We start from the raw sequence: 17,286 nt of genomic DNA on the forward strand, positions 1-17,286 counted from the left end.
TTGTAGGCTTAGACCTAGCCCTGAGATATGATATTATCTATCTATCTATCTATCTATCTATCTATCTATCTATCTATCTATCTATCTATCTCTAGCCATCTATCATCTCTATCATCTTCTATCATCTAATTAATTTGGAACTGCATACTAAGTGCACTGAAAACTGCTAAAAATTTATTATGCTAGCCGAGGAAATTGAAATCTTATAGATACAATTATAGGGCACCATATAGAATAGAATAGAATAGAATAGAATAGAATAGAATAGAATAGAATAGAATAGAATAGAATAGAATAGAATTCTTTACTGGCCAAGTATGATTGGACACACAAGGAATTTGCCTTTGGTGCATATGCTCTCAGTGTACATAAAAAGAAAAAAACATTAATCAAGAATCATAAGATACAATACTTAGTGATAGTTATAGGTTACTAAATAAGCAATCAAATCATACTAGGAAACAAATAAAACAATATAAATTGAAAAGTTACAAGCAGCAAAATTATAGTAATAAGTGGGAGGAGATAGGTAATAGGAAGGATGAGAAGAATAATAGTAATACAGTTTTAGTAAATAGTTTGACAGTGTTGTGGGAATTAGTTTTTTAGAGTGTAGTAGAATGATGGCATTCAGGGAAAAACTGTCCTTGTGTCTAGTTGTTCTGGTGTGCAATGCCCTATAGCGTGATTTTGAGAGTAGAAGTTGAAACAATTTATGTCCAGGATGTGAGGAGTCTGTAGATATTTTCACAGCCCTCTTTTTGACTTGTGTAGTATACAGTTCCTCAATGAAAGGCAGGTTGGTAGCAATTGTTTTTTCTGCAGTTCTAATTATTCATTGAAGTCTGTGTCTGTCTTGTTTGGTTGCAGAACCAAACCAGACACTTACTGTATAGAGGTGCAGATGACAGACTCAACAATTCCTCTGTAGAACTGGATCAACAGCTCCTTGAACAGTTTGAGCTTTCTGAGTTGGCGCAGAAAGAACATTCTTTGTTGTGCTTTTTTGATGACGTTTTTGATGTTAGGTGTCCATTTTAAGTCTTGAGATATGATAGAACCTAGAAACATGAAGGAAATATGAGTTAAATTGTTGATTTTCTATTTATAGTTGTTATTATTACAAGTTTATTTACTTTTCCTTAGCATCATGCTTTAAACGCATAACTTAGAATTTCAGAATGCCTTACATAGCTGCTTACAAAGAGGTATTTCGTAAGTTCATTCTAGCAACAGAATGGTAAAAAAAGATCAAATGCATAAATGTCTTCAGAGGATATAATACAATCTGAGTAGATTAAAATATGAACCTTTGTAAGAGAACCAGAGACATACTTTCAAAAGACCAAATGTGAATTCCTTCAATAAAAAATATAGTATATACATGAAAATGTGAAAGAATAAGGCAATTTAACAATTTTTTTTTATTATTTTAAGGAATCCACTTACTCAGTTTAAAGTAACTCTTTGAATGGTATGATGCTGAACTAAGGGTTTAGGATTCCTCTACAAGAATAAATAAAGCATACCAAAGGCTGATATAGCATTATATCAACGAAAGATCTAATAAATTAGGATAAGAATGCAGAAAGATGAAGTGGAGAAATTTAAGTTAGTGGTTATGCAAAGAACAAAAAAATGTGGGTTTGCTATTTTAACATATATTTTCTTTTTTTGCGCATGATAATAAATGCAAGGAGGCCATTATTTTATTGTGATTAGATCTTTTGAAAAGGATACACTTTCCTGTAATTTAAATTTATGGCTTAATCTTGATGCTTGTGACATATGCCAGGATTGTGTAAACCACCTTGTCCTTTTTAACCTATGACTTTTGGATAATTGATGGACATTTTAATGTAATGAGTCATTTTCTTAATAGCCAATTAGCAAAAAAGTCATTAGAACAAGAACAATTAAAGAGAAACACTACTTTTTATTGTCTTCATTTGTTACTCATCCCTTCCAGATATTTTGAAGAAACTGAAATGTGCCAAGTATTCAGTGAATAAACTATTGAAGGTGGTTTTTTTTTTTTGCCAAGGGAGATCCAATTTAATTCCATTTTTCTTGGAGAGATGTTTACAGTCTGGTTTTTCTCACTTTTCCATTGCTTAATCTGAGTTTAGAAAGTGAGCGCATGCAATTAGGCAGAACGCTAAAATTAATTATCTCAATATGTGCAAGTAAAAATTATATAATAATTCTCTTTGGAGAACAGATGTTGGTATTTATTGATAAAATTGAATTTTCCATACCAAAATTAGTATATTTAGCCGATGAGTCTTGAATCTTTTCTAGGTATAGTATTATTTGGCTTAAGTCTGAATTGATGCCTCTGGGGGTTATTAAACTCTAAAAATGAATTTTTTAAAGATAGATTGGTTTGTCTTCAGCTGTGAATACCTAGGGATATACCTAAGATTATTAAACTTGTAAAATATATGTTCATAAAAATGTTTAGGTTCCCCCCCCCGCAGTGTTTAAAATGTTAAGTTCAAGAAATTCCCTTCCTTTTGTTTTTGTTTTGTGAAATAGTTTCAAATGCCAGTTGGGGAAGAAAAGTTTAAATTTCCAGATTTTTCTCATAAAGGGAATTTATCAGTCTCACATAAAGGGATGCCAAGCCTTGTCTTGAAAATTTAGTTCCAGCTATCACAAATTGCAATATATATAAATTGATGACACAATAGCAGTGTTCCAATATTTGAGGGGTTGCCACAAGGAAGAGAGGTTCATTCTATTCTCCAAAGCATCTGAAAGCAGAACAAAAAGCAGTGGATGGAAACTAATCAAGGAGAGAACCAACCTAGAACTAAGGAGAAATTTCCTGATGGTTAGAACAATTAATCAATGGAATGACTTGCCTCCAGAAGTTGTGGGTGCTCCAACACTGAAGATTTGTAAGAAGAGATTGGATGACCATTTATCTGAAATGGTATAGGGCAGAGGTGTCAAACTCAATTTGATTGAGGGCTGCATCAGGGTTGTATTTGACCTTGGGGGCCAGGGTGGGTGTGGCCAGCTCGAAGTCACTTGTTTCACCGGGGGGGGCGCTTGCGGTCACCCGAGCGGTCTGCTAGCGAAAATGGGCTCCCAAGCTCCGTTTTGGCTGCGATGGCCTCCTGCAAACCTCTGCCAGCGAAAACAAAATTTGGGAGGGCCGCACGCAGCCCTCCTAAGCTTCGTTTTCACTGGCAGAGGCACTGAGGGCCAGTCCTTAGCTGTTTCCAGGGCGGCCCTGCAGGCCAGATCCAGACATCCCATGGGCCAGATCCCATGTCTTCCATGTCTATACCAAGGGGGTTGGATTAGAAGACTTCCAAGGTCCCTTCCAACTCTGTTCTTCTGTTATATGGCAATCTTTGGAATGAGAGGGTTGAAATCAAATACCTTAAGAAGTATGGAATTGTCATATTTTCTCTATTATTTAGAAGGGAGGCAAGTCATACAACTTCATACCATCTGCAATTTGGCCTCTATGATTGATTATGTTGTTATGGAGAAATCCAAATCAGAAAACAGCAAGCAACCTGTTTGTTGGAGAATCTGGGTCTGCTATAGACTGTAGGTATTTATCATACTTTTAAAAAAGTTAGCTCATTTTAAGAAATAAAATAAAATTAATAGGCACCGAAAATTGATATTTGATATTTCTGATTGGTGTAGCCTTCATAATTCCAGAGAAATAGATGCAATGAAAATTACAGAGATTGTAGAGATTATGCTTAATAAGATGCATTAAAAACTATAAAACCACTCAGACACATATATTATTTTATTTTCCTCCATGCACATTGGGCATGAAAAATAGTGAGTAAATACATAAATAAATAAATTACTTGATGTTAGATTAAAAAAATACTTGATATTCACCATGGTCAAATAATTTGATTTAGAGGTAAACTTCAAATCAGAGGTGGGTTTCAGCAGATCCTGACCAGTTCTAGAGAACCGGTAGTAGATATTTTGCGTAGTTCAGAGAACCGGTAGTAAAAATTCTGACTGGCCCCGCCCCCATCTATTCTCTGCCTCCCAAGTCCCAGATGATCGGGGGGAAATGGGGATTTTTGCAGTAACCTTCCCCTGCCACGCCACCAAGCTATGCCCACCAAGCCATGCCATGCCCACCAAGCCACGCCCCCAGAACTGGTAGTAAAAAAAGTTTAAAGCCACCACTGCTTCAAATCTTTTGGTCACTGTAATAAGACAGACAGACCCTGGGGGAAGAGTCAAGGAAGTCTAAGTCCAGCCCCTCTTAAATTCTGTTAACTCTTAGCTAGCACCAATGTAGCATTGACTGTAAATTTATTAGATTCTTGTGTATAAGCATGAGCAATAAATCAGTTTACCAGTCTCTGGAGTGGTATTGGTATGCAATTGTGTTGCATAACATTCTCAGAGACTCTTCCCATCTTGCTTACAATCTTTTTGGACTGTTGCCTTCTGACAGAAGATACAAAACAATTAAAACTTGGACCACACATTTTCTGAGTAGTTTTTATCCCAGAGCTATCATTGCACTCAACAATGAACTAAAGAGCCACCATCAGTGAGCTGTTGGACAGCATTACTTGGTCTATTGTGTGGATGTTTGGGTGGTTTAGGGATGGGGAATTTATGGTGGGTGGGGATTGTTATGTGTGTTGGACCTGGTCTTTGGTTAAGTGAATTTTGTTGTATGGATATACTGTGTATACACGTACAATGACAATAAAGCTATTATTATTAATAAATCAGTTTAATTGGAACTTATTGTGTGGTTGCATATGGAGATCCTCAGTCATCCAGGTTGTCCCAAAGGTGCTTTTTTCCAGAGGTAACTGGACTTTCTGGTTTTTCTTACTGTGTGGTCTGATTCTTCATACCTGATAGTTATTTTGTCTGAGTATTTGAGATGAATAAATGCCTTAAAGTGGCAATCAGTGGCCTTTCCTCCATATCAGGTTGGCCCTAGATAGGTAAAGGACTTCTTCAAAACTCTGTGACTGTGTGACCCTTTAGATTAAGCATTAGTGTAAGTAGTATGCTCCCCTGCCATATAGTCATAGATTTGCTATTAATTATCCTGCTTTGAATTAACCTAAATTTGAGGCTCCATAAGCCAAAGCAAATATGCATTTGTCGAGTTGCTGTGTGGTAAGCAATGTGTATTAGGGATTAGGCAATATGCTTTACAACAAAGAGACAATTAATCAGCTGCAATTGGTGACGTCATCTGGTAGGAAGTAGTTTATCTTAAGACGGAAACTAACACTTTCTTTTTTTATTATATATGCTCATTTCCAACGTCTTTGAAAAGAGCAGCAATCTTAGCAATCATTATTTGCTTATGAATTATAGATGGGATAAGCTTTCACTATATGTTCCTATATCCTGAGTTGTCTATTAGTTCCAAGACACAAGAGTATGTGATGTTTCATATATCTCATCATTCTTGACCTTTTATGCATCTTATGCTGTTATTGATTGAAAAAAAAATGTTTTTCCCATTCCCCCCCTCCTTCTGAATTAGCATTCAGGAACCTCTGCATCAGAAAATGTAGTTTCCATGATATTTGAGTAAATCAGCATGAGATTATTCTGAAGAAGAAAAAATGACATCAGAATAGCACTCACCTTTTTTTTCTCCAGCAATTTCTTGGGCTTGGTGAATTTTACTTGGTGAAATACTGTGACAATAACTGTTCAATGTGTGAGCCTTTCACGTAGAGAGAGAGAAAAAAAAAGATATTACTGTCCATCAGTGGCAGAAATGAATTATGAATATTATCTCTAGTTCTTTAACTGTAACTTTTTATTTTTGAGCAAATGAACCAATTCAGCCGCAATTTATCAACCATTTATAAGCTGATAATTGCACAACTTTGTGTAGACTAGCAACTCCAAAGCTCTCTTATCTTTGCACTGTCCAGAAATGTATTACCATACTTTTCGGAGTATAAGACGCACCTTTCCCCCCACTAAAAGGGGGTGAAAATTTAGGTGCGTCTTATACACCGAATGTAGCCTTGTCCACCCACTGGCCCCCACTATTTGGCCTCTGCCTCCCATCAGTTTACCTCCTTGCAGCAAGCAGCAAGAAGAAACAGCTCGTTTCAGCTTCAGCACAGCCTAAATTAGCACAAGTTGATTGGATCGGCCTCCCGACTCTCAGCTGCTTTGCTTTCAACTGTTTTGCGCAGGCCTCTGCTGCTTGCTGCAAGGAGGGAAATTGCTGGGAGCAGATTTTTTTTCTTGTGCTAATCAAGCTATGCTGAAAACGAAAATGAAAGTAAAGCAGGCTATTTGCTGTTTGCTGCAATGAGGCAAAATTGCTGGGAGGCAGAGGCAGATTTCTTTTTCTTGTTTTCCTCACCAAAAAAGGTAGGTGCATCTTATAACCCGGAGCGTCTTATACTCTGAAAAATATGGTAATTGTTTATTAAGAATCCTCACCAAATCCTTTATAAATGTTGAACAGCAAAGAAGAAAGTTCTAGAATATGCCACCCAACACTTGTCTGTGAAGATTCTCAGTCATGATTGTCTCAAAGTTGCTTTTTTCAAAAGGCAATTGGACTTCTTTTTTTTTTTGAAGACATTTTGCTTCTCATCCGAGAAACTTCTTCAGTTCTGAAGTCAGAACTGAAGAAGCTTCTTCTATGAAAAGCAAAACATCTTCAGGGAAAAACAAAGAAAGTCCAGTTGACTTTTGAAAAAAAGCACCTTTGGGACCACTCAACACTTCCTTCCAGTCTGGCTTGTTATGCCAAGTATGATTATTCAATCACATTTGTATCCATTTTATGGTGACATAGTCCAGCTCATATTTTCCCATCTCCCATTTTATAAGAGGTTTCGTCGAAGGCTTTACTGAAATCAAGATAATCCAAGATAACCCATGGCTACCGCATTCCTATGATCAACTAAACCGAACATTCTATTTAAAAAAAACATGATCAGGTTGACTATTTTGATAAAACTATACTACTTACTACACAGCCATGGATTCTCTCCTAAATATTTAAAAATAATTCCAGTGTTTAATCTAGCATCAATATAACAACATGCCTATCTAGATTCTCTTTAAGAAGAAGAATATTTGTCCTCCTCAAGTCACCCCATGCCGTCCTCTGTGATGTCTCAAAGATCTCAGAAAGGGCTTTCAAGATGACCTCTGCAAGCTCTTTGGATGTCAGTGATCTATCAGTCACATCCATACCACGTTGAAGCTAATGTGTATTTCATTAGGATTGCAAATTTAATAAATTGTTCCTGGTGCAGACAAATAAGACTGCACGGCACAGCAAATTGAAAACGTGCAAGAGGAAAGTGCATACTTGTATACTGGTGATGTTACAAGCCACCCATAAATTAATTACTCATTAAAGTGCTCAAAATTAGATACCTGAGATAGCATCTTCATTTTTTTTAATTTTCAGCCTCTCCTGTTGTTCAAATGACATGCATCTTCTTTCAGAAGTTATAACAGCACTGAAAAAAGTGAGTTATGACCATTTTTCACACTTATGACCATTGCAGCATCCCCATGTCATGTGATTTACATTTGGATGCTTGACAAATGGTTCCTATTTATGGTGGCTGCAGTATCCTGGGGTCATGAGATCACCTTTTGTGAACTTCAAAGTCAATGGGAAAGCCAGTTTCTCTTAACAATGGTGGTACTAATTTAACAATTGCAGTGATTCACTTAACAAATGAGATAAGAAAAGTCATAAAATGGGGTAAAACTCACTTAACAAATTTCTCACTTAGCAACATAAATTTTGGGCTCAAGGACTACCTGTATTTGTAAAAACAATAGAAGTAGGATATAAATTAATTTTTTTTTAAAAAAGTTAGTACAATTGTACTTATATAGTCTTTGTTATTATGACTTCTGTGTTATTCTTGTTACTGCCAGACACTATCCTCAGATATGTTGTGGCTGTGTGATATTTTCATACATATTTTCTCTGAGATCCCAACAATATTTTTTTACATTACTCTTAAGACATGGTTTATTTGTTTGACATGTGATATATATTCCACTTTATTCATATACTGCGTAACATGACTAACAATATCCATTTCCAAAAGCCAGTGACAACTTTGTATATATTAAATTACAAAGGCAGTAAGTTAAAAGTACCGCAAGACTTCCAGTAAAATCCACATATTAACACAAGGCATGATTCAAAAATTAGTCAGCTCAATACAATCAATATTTTGTCTCAATAAAAATATTGTTACCTGATGCTGATAGAAAATCAAAGTAGCTGAGCCAGTTATTGGATATACAGGACATTAGATATTTATTTTTTTTAAACTGTACTTGTTTAAAATTTTTCTTATTTTTTCTTTCTAATCAGTTCATGCAATAAAAATAAATAAATCTCAGAGAAAACTTTAGCCAAATCTACATTGGCCAATTTTCTTTCAAGGTATCCACAAACTGCTTTCTGAACCTTTGAAATAATTTGTGCAGCACTAGAAAAGCAAATCATCCCCCCCCCTCAAAAACAACAACAACTATACTTGAATTAAATTTCATCTGTTGTACTGCTAGTGGTATATCTAATTTGAAGTTATTCATTTGGAACTCTTTGTAATCTGTTTGTATCCTTATAATACTGTCATCAAAACTGCTCATGTGGCTCTTTCTTGTATTTGAAAATAATTCCCCATACAACTAGACGTGCACAAAAACTTTTCCATAGTTGTGAAAATAGAGCAGCTCTGGCATTATGAGCAGAGACTGTTTCTATTTGTCTGTCTGTCCTTGATCCAAAATACGCACGTTTGGGTGTGAGATGAATCTGGAAATAAACATGCGTTCATTCACTTTTTAATTTGCTGAATTCATATTCACAATGTAATTTACAGTAGGAGGAAAGTTTGTGTACACTTTGGTTTTGAGAAAGGTGTGAATGGAAAAAAGATACAGATGTTTCAAACAGATTTTGGATAAAGTGCTTGGACTAATTCCATAGACTGAAGCAAATTATTCTAAGGTTGCAACCAACTCAGCATTACAGAGATTTACACAAAACAACCATGACCTTCTGTAGCTTTTCTTTTCCGGCTGAAAAACGAAACCCATAAAATGAGTTTCCGAAACTTGTGCTTCATAATACATTGACATTATAGCAATCTTTCCACCAGAGTTCACTTCACAGCTTCCTTTCTGAGAGCCTTTGGATGAATTATTGATTTCCGTCTTTAGTTCATCTTCTTTATTCTGTAGCGATTGAGACAGTGAACAATGAAAACAAATTATTTCCCATATGTAATAATAAAGATGCAAATCCAAAAAGATCCTAAAGTCACCACAAAATAGAACTGTTTAAAGTCAAATACCAGCTGAACTTAATGTGCCAGCCTTTTCATTGCAAAGCTTCATCCAAGTAAAATGGATCTGACTTGGCACAGTAAGAAGAAATAAGGAATCTTGGCTCTTCAATAGAAAACTAACCCAGTATTCAATTGTTATTATTTTATTAATTTTTATTTATTTATTATTAAATTTATATGCTGCTCGCCTCACTATATGGTTATCACCTTGACTTTTTTTAACTTCCTCAGACACCCTTGCCTTTTCTTCATTCATCCTCTTTTTGCTGTTTGCATTGGAAGAACAGAGGGAAATAAACTTAAGTGTTTTTTGTGTAACTGTGATTTATGAATAAGAGAAGTTAATTGGTATGCAGAGAAGGAATTCCTTAATTTTATAAATCAGGTACTTATTCTACAAATAGTTATTTTAATCAGTACAGTAATTAGAATACTTTATTGGCCAAGTGTGATTAGACACACAAGGAATTTGTCTCTGGTGCAGAAGCTCTGTGTACATGGAAAGCAACAGAGTAATAATAAATTTTTCCTTAATTCAATGTTGCTTCTCTCCTTGATTAGTTTCCATCCATTGTTTCTTGTCCTGCCCTCTGGTCCTTTGGAAAATAAATTGAGCCCTCATCTTTGTAGCAGCCTCTAAAATACTGGAATACTGCTATCATGTCCCTCCTACTCCTTCTTTTCTCTAGACTAGCCAAACCTAAATTCTGTAACCGTTCTTCATATGTTTTAATCTCCGGGCCGTTAATCATTTTAGTTGCTCTTCTTTGAACTTTTTCTAAAGTCTCAACATCTTTTTTGTAATGTGATGACCAAAACTGGATGCAGTATTCCACGTGTGGTGTTACTAAGGCTTTATAAAGTAATTCTTCAGTGATTTTGATTCTGTGCCTCTATTTATACAACCAAGGATTATATTTTTGGCTGCTGCTGCACATTGCTGACTCATGTTTAAGTGATTGTCCATTAGGACTCCAAGATCCCTCTCACAGTTACTGTTTTTGAGCCAGGTTTTGTCTATTCTGTACTTGTACTTTTGGTTTTTCCTGCCCAGGTGTAAAACTTTGCTTTTCTCCACATTAAATGTAATTTTGTTGGATAACTTGTTCTCAGTCAGTGTCGACTGGCGGCCCCCAGGGGGAGAGCCTTCTCTGTGGGAGCACCTGCTATCTGGAATGAGCTCCCCCCGGAGATACGGAGGATCCCGGATTTACGCACCTTCCGCCATGCCCTCAAGACCTATTTATTTCAACAGGCTGGCCTGGCCTAACTTCCCTTTTAATTGTAATTTTTAAAATTGGTTTTAAAACATTAGGGGTGTTTTAAATTGTTTTGGGCCAAATTATTTAATGGGTTTTTATATTGTCTTTTAAATTTTATAGTTTGTGTGTTTTATCTTTCTGGCTGTTCACTGCCCTGAGTCCTTTGGGAGTAGGGTGGTATATAAATCTAATAAAATGAAATGAAATGAAATGAAATGAAATGAAATGAAATGAAGTCTATCAAGATCTGTTTGGATTCTGAGTTTTTCTTCTGTATTGTTGGCTATTCCTGCCAGCTAAGTATCATCTGCAAATTTGATGAGTTCCCCTTCTATTCCCTCATCTAAGTCATTTGTGAAGATATTGAAGAGTATGGGGCCCAAGATGGAACCTTGTGGTACCCCACTACTTATTTTCCTCCGTGTAGAGGTAGTTCCATTAAGAACCACTGGTTGAGTATGGTTTGTCAGACAGTTACAAATCCATCTGCTGGTGATGCTGTCTATCCAATATTTTTCTAGTTTACCAAGAATTAGATTGTGGTCTACTTTGTCAAATGCCTTGCTGAAGTCTAAATATACTATGTCCACAGCATTTTGCTAGTCTACTAATTTAGTCACTTTGTCAAAGAATGAAATAAGATTGGTTTGGCATGAACTGTTTTTAACAAAACCATGCTGGCTTTATTTGTTTCTAGATGTTCACAGATCTGGTTTTTTTATTATTAGTGTTTCCGGTATCTTCCCAGGTATTGATGTTAAGCTGATTGGTCTGTAGTTTCATGTTTTTTTTCTTTCCTTGTTTTGAAGAAGGGAACCACATCAGCTCTTTTCTAATCCTCTGGTAGTTCCCCAATGCTCCAAGGTTTTTTAAAGATATGATACCATGGCTCTGAGATAACATCTGCCAGCTCCCTCAGAACTCTGGGATGCAATCCATTAGGTCCTGGGGATTTATATTCATCAAGGTCAGACAGGTATTCTCTTACCATTACAACAACAACAACAACAACAACAATAATGATATCAAAAAGAGGGGGTAGTAAAGAAAATGAGAAGGATAATAATAATAATATTACAGCCATGGGTAAATATACCTTGGACGTAAAATAGTATTGTGAGAATTAGGTGTTCAGCAGAGTGATGGCACAAGGAAAAGAAATTGTCCCTGCGTCTAGTTGTTTTGGTAGACATTGCCCTATAGCAGGGTCCTGAAGAGAGTTGAAACAGTTTATGTCCAGGATATAAGGGGTCTTTAAATGTTTTCTTAGCCTAAGATGCACAATATACAGGGCTTCTATGGAAGCCATGCTAGTTGCAATAGTTTTTTCTGCAGTCCTAACTATCCACAGGAGTCTGTATCTGTTCTGTTTGGTTGCTGTATCAAATCAAATAGTTATAGACAGTTATAGACTATATAAATGCAGACTCAATAATTCCTCTGTAGAACTGTATCAACAACTCCTGGGGCAGTCTGAACTTCGCGAGTTGACGCAGGAAGAACATTCTTTGCTGTGCCTTTTTAATTACAGTTTTAATGTTAGGTGTTCATTTGAAATCCCGGGAGATTATAGAACCCAAAAACTTGAAGGATTCTACTGCTGATACTGTGCTGTCAAATAATAGTAAGAGGTGATAGAATAAAAGGGCTCCTCCTAAAATCTACTCTCATCACTACAGCTTTAAGCAGGTTCAGCTTCAGATTGTTCCAGCACTTCTATCTTTTTTCTCCTCTTGGATGACTGAAAACTATCAGAGCATGATTTTGAGAAGAAAAAAATGTTTAAGGGAAAATGGTTAATGGTTAACCTGCTGTTCTTTTTCCTGATTCTCTAGTCAACAATTTTAAAATATTAAGTAATAATAAAATAGATGCATACTACCATGACTCTGAAGCTGAATCAAGCGCTTTCTAATTTTTGTTTTGAATTTTTGGAGATATCCTGTTTTTCCATTAAAATGCAGGATGCACCCAGCTCCTTTTTTTGTGCAAGAAAGACCAATCAGAGATTAGATTTTTCTCATAAAGCCTGCTCATGCAATCCATGTCCATTTTCTCTTTCTAACACAACTTCTTTTCCCCCTGAAAACTCCTCCACAGAAGAAAAGTATAACTCATTAAGCTTCTTTATGAGGCATAGAGCAGTGCTGTGAGCTTAAATACTGTGAACCACTGATTTCTTCAGGGTCTTTTATTTTAATTGAACAATCCTCCCTCTGCATATGTTCATGCCCATCCCAGCACACTAGTCTGCTGTGTATATGTGACATGGATGCAGGAGTTTATCATGGGTTAGTTTTGAGAAACAGTCTAAAAACCAGCATGAAAAATACACATAGTTCTCAACTTACAGTGACTGTTTGAAGTTATAACGGCACTGAAAAATTGACTTATGATTAGCTTTCACATTACAAGGGTCGCAATATCTCCATGGTCATGTGATCAAAATTTGGGCACTTGGCAGCTGGCATGAACTGAAGACAGTTGCACCAAACCCAGGGTCATATGATGACCATTTATAACCTTTTCAGCCAGCTTCTGACCTGCAAAGTAATTTGGGGGGGGGGGGTAGCCAGATTTGCTTAATGACTGCATGATTCACTTAACAACTGCAGTGATTCGCTTAACAACTGTGGCAAAAAAGGTAATAAAATGGGACAAAATTCACTTAGCAACTGCCTTGCTTAGCAAATTAAATTTGGGGCTCAGTTGTGGTCATAAGTTGAGAACTGCCTGTAAACACACAAAGTGCTCAGCAATGGGATAGGATAGGATAGGATAGGATAGGATAGGATAAGATAGGATAGGGAAGGGCAGAGCAGAGCAGAGCAGAGCAGAGCAGAACAGAACAGAATAATTCTTCATTAGCCATGTGTGATCAGACACACAAGGAATTCATCTCTGGTGCATAAGCTCTCAGTGTACATATAAAAGCAACAAGTGATAAATCATGATTATAATCATCATAAAATACATTCATCATAAATCCATATGATACAATACTTAGTGACAGTCATATGATATTAAATAAGCAATCAACATAAATCATACTAGGATACTAAATAAAACAATTAATATAAATCGTAAGATACAAGCAACAAAGTTATAGTCATAAGATAAGGAAATGGATAATAGGAAAGAAGAGAAGGATAACAGTAATACAGCCCTACTAGATAGTTTGCGTATTGTGGAAATTAGTTATCTTGTTGTCTTGAGGGCAGAAGTTGAAACATTTTATGTCCAGGATGTGAGGGGTCTGTAGATATTTTCACAGCCCTCTTTCTGGAACATGGCAGTTTACAGGTGCTCAATGGAAGGAAGGCTGATACAAACTGCTTGACTATATCTTTCCAGAAACCTGATCCTCTCCCCAGTTGCACTGTAAGCCCAATCAAATGCTACAAAAATTCATAAACAGAGGAGGTGGAGGAATATTATCCTGTTGCTTGCAGGCACCATAATATCTTTTCATGAAGCTTTCTGTGTTCACTGGTGAAAACTGAAGGTGACAGTATAGATGCAGCATCAGGTGCATGTTCTAACTCTAACTCTAATCCTTGAATGCTATTCATTTCTTTAATATAACAGGACAGTCAAATTAGTCTACGATAGCCAAAATTCAAATAGACTCTATAATAATACTAACACATTTTATTATACAGGATAGGTTTTATGAGCTGTCTTAAATCCACCCATTAAGCTCCATGTATCTAAGGCTTGGCTGGCGAAATCTCATGCCCATTATATTAAAAATGCTTAAATGTCTTAAAAGCTACTACTGGACTCTGAAATTTGGCATTTCTCACAGGTAGCTAAGATAGTCAAATTTGTCAAGTGATTCCCCTGAGAATGTTTTGGCTCAGGTGATCTATTTATTTATAAAATATCTGCTTTTCATTATTACCATACTAACATCAAAGCAGAATACAAAATAGCATTAAAAAACCATAGCATTATAACATCTTAAATCCAAAACAGGAACAAAGAGATGCATAGCAATATAGATTCAATTAAAAGCCTGGTGAACAAATTAAGATTACCGCTGGCTCTGAAAACTTCTAAGGCTTAGTGACAGCTTTAACCGTATACTGAAATTTTCTCATGGTATTATATCTGCCATGACTCATGCAAGTTATCCCTTATTATTGTGGTTGAAACTGAATCAGATAAGTCTGATAGTCACTCATGTCATTTAATCATGTGATTCTGTTTCTTTCGCTATCTATCAATCTATATATACAGTATATATTTATCTATATATCTATATATATGTGAAATAAAATACAGAATGTTGAATGGCCCTAAAAGCAGCTTTGTATTTTAATCATGTAGTGGGATTTGCAGTATTATAAATGCATATCAATGCCCAAGGCAGAAATCCTGCAGAACTTGAAAGGTGTAAGCTTAGTTGTGTCTTGTATGAAGTTATTTTTGCCTTTTGGCAAAATGTATGTACTATACGCTCTGTCACATTCTTTAATTCGGTTTCCCCTCTCTCCTCTCTGTTGTTACAGCAGCCTTGCTGTTGTTTCTCCCCAATAGTAAAACCTTGGCTTGCAGGTGGGAATGAACGCTGTCTAGGCCAAGCAGGGTCCAGGTGCAGAATCCAAAGTCATACATGATTTGCTGGGAAGGGACAGCAGAGAGCTAAATGAGTTTGGATCTGATACTGAATAATGGCTGCACCTGTTTCTTCTGATTATATCAGGGGAAGGTCTGGGCCCAAACTCAGCAAAATCGAGGCAAGTTAACTTGCAAGCTTGCCGTTGAGTTGCCACATTTGAAACCAGGGATGGGTTCTACTTACCTTTACTACCGGTTTGCAACGGGAGCGTGCGGTCGTCAATTATGACATCTGGGGGTGGGTGGGCGGAGCCTCCTGCGGCTTTTTCTACCGGTTCTAAAGAACCGGACAGAACCGGAAGCAACCCACCACTGCTTGAAACCCAGAAAGATAAAAACCCTCAACAGCCTTTTCTGTGGATACTGCTTAGCATCTGGTTAGGTGGCTAAGATGCTGATCAGAAAGGTTGGCAGTTCTGCGGTTCGAATCCCTAGTAGAGGTGTCCTGGTGAGCAGGGGTTGGACTAGATGACCTCCAAGATCCCTTCCAACTCTGTCTCTGAGGGCTCAGCCTTCATCTTCCAAAAGCCATTTAAAACGGGGGGGGGGGGGGGGAGGGGGAGAAGCTTTCTCACTCATAGCCCTAGGAAATGGTCTTCTTTCCCCATAGCAGCCCAACAGGGCAGGTGAGGGTTTTTTCCCACTCATAGCTGATTGTGACAGGGGACCTCCCCCCCACACTTCCTAACTACCCTGAAGCAGGTGGACTGCTGACTCACTGGTTCTCCCCCATTTTTTCCAGGCTCTGCGAAACGAGCATTCAGGTGGTTGGAGAAAGTGGAAAAGCTTTGGGGGAGTGGGGGGGACTTTCAGAAACAGTGGAAAATTCTGTCCAGGCAGCCTAGAACGGCCATGCGGGTGTAAAACAACCCTATCAATATATCTCTTCTCGGCCCTGCAGCTAAAGCTTCGCCTGCTTTAGGCAGGCTTAGAAAGAAAGCCAGTGCTGTTTCTCGCCTGGCAATGCTTTAAGGAGAATTGGGGGCTTGAGGCAGCCGATATTCTCATCTCTGCCACAGGTGAGGCTGTCAGAACGACTTTTTGGCAGGCACGCAACGCCTTCTCCTCAGCCTCTCCGGCACTAATGAGAGACGCGGCTCTACTGCCCTGGGGAAGCAAAGCCTCTCGTTTTGTACACACACTCCGCTGCTGGCGGATAGGCACGTATGGGTGACTTGGCGGGTCCATCCTGGGCGCGGAAGTTCTGCCGCTAGCCCGGCTAGAACCGCCGTTTTTTTTTTTTTAAAAAAATTATTTTTCCTATGGGGAAGCGCGCTTCTGCCTGGGGGAGTGGGGGACGACTTGGGGGGGGGAAACTCTCCGCCCCGCCAAAACCAATGGCTCGAAAGCGGCTCCTCTCTCACCCGCCCCCCACTCCCCCCAAACACCTCCCTCCCCCCCCTTTGCAAACGTGGCGTGCCATTTGGGCGGGAAATGCCTGGAACGCAATAAAGCCCACCCACTCACCTCCCGCTGGCAGGCTGGCTAATGGGGTGAGCGGAGAGAGAGGCGGAGAAGCAGGAGGGGAGCCGAGCGGATAGTAGCCCTCCGAAAGAAGGGGGCTGAGGGGAAAGTGCATGTGCTACGGCATGCTGCAGACGCCCCTCGCTCGCTCGCTCGCTCGTTCGCCTGGCTTCCCTCCTCCTCCCGCCGTCTCCTCGGCTCTCGCTCGCTCTCGCCCTCTCTCCCGTCTAGCTTGACGCAGGCGGCAGCTCGCGATCGCCCTTTGCAAGCCCGCCGTCGGTGAAGCTGGGCGCCGAAACCAGGATGGTGGGGCTTCTCCTTTCCTCCGCGTAGCTCTGCCGAAACGACGCGAAAGCGAAGCGGCAGCGGCTTCTTTGCCAAGCCAGGCTGGAGGCGTGCGTTGAAGGGCGAACGGGATCTGCTGGCGGCGGCGGCGGCGGCGGCAGCAGCAGGTCGCTCGGAGCAGCGATTGGCAAAGTTGGCTTGAAGTGGGACAAGCGGCAGGCGGCGGCGGCGGCGGCTACTCGGCGGGGCGGGGGGCAAAGTTGCGACGAGAGGAGCGGGGGGCGCAGGCAGGAGCCCCAGGGAGGAGGAGGAGGAGG

General features: G+C 38.7%; 1 protein-coding gene across 1 annotated transcript in view; it reads left to right on the top strand.

The window, feature by feature from the left end:
• The window catches only part of PRKG1 (protein kinase cGMP-dependent 1), an 884,536-nt gene that overhangs the window by 98,655 nt on the left and 768,595 nt on the right, over positions 1 to 17,286 (top strand). The gene's annotated exons all lie outside the window — the stretch shown is intronic.

The sequence above is a fragment of the Pituophis catenifer genome, unplaced genomic scaffold (assembly GCF_029215685.1).
Source record: "Pituophis catenifer annectens isolate HBS135680 unplaced genomic scaffold, rPitCat1.0.hap2 SCAF_6, whole genome shotgun sequence".
In the NCBI taxonomy this organism is placed as follows: Eukaryota; Metazoa; Chordata; class Lepidosauria; order Squamata; family Colubridae; genus Pituophis; species Pituophis catenifer.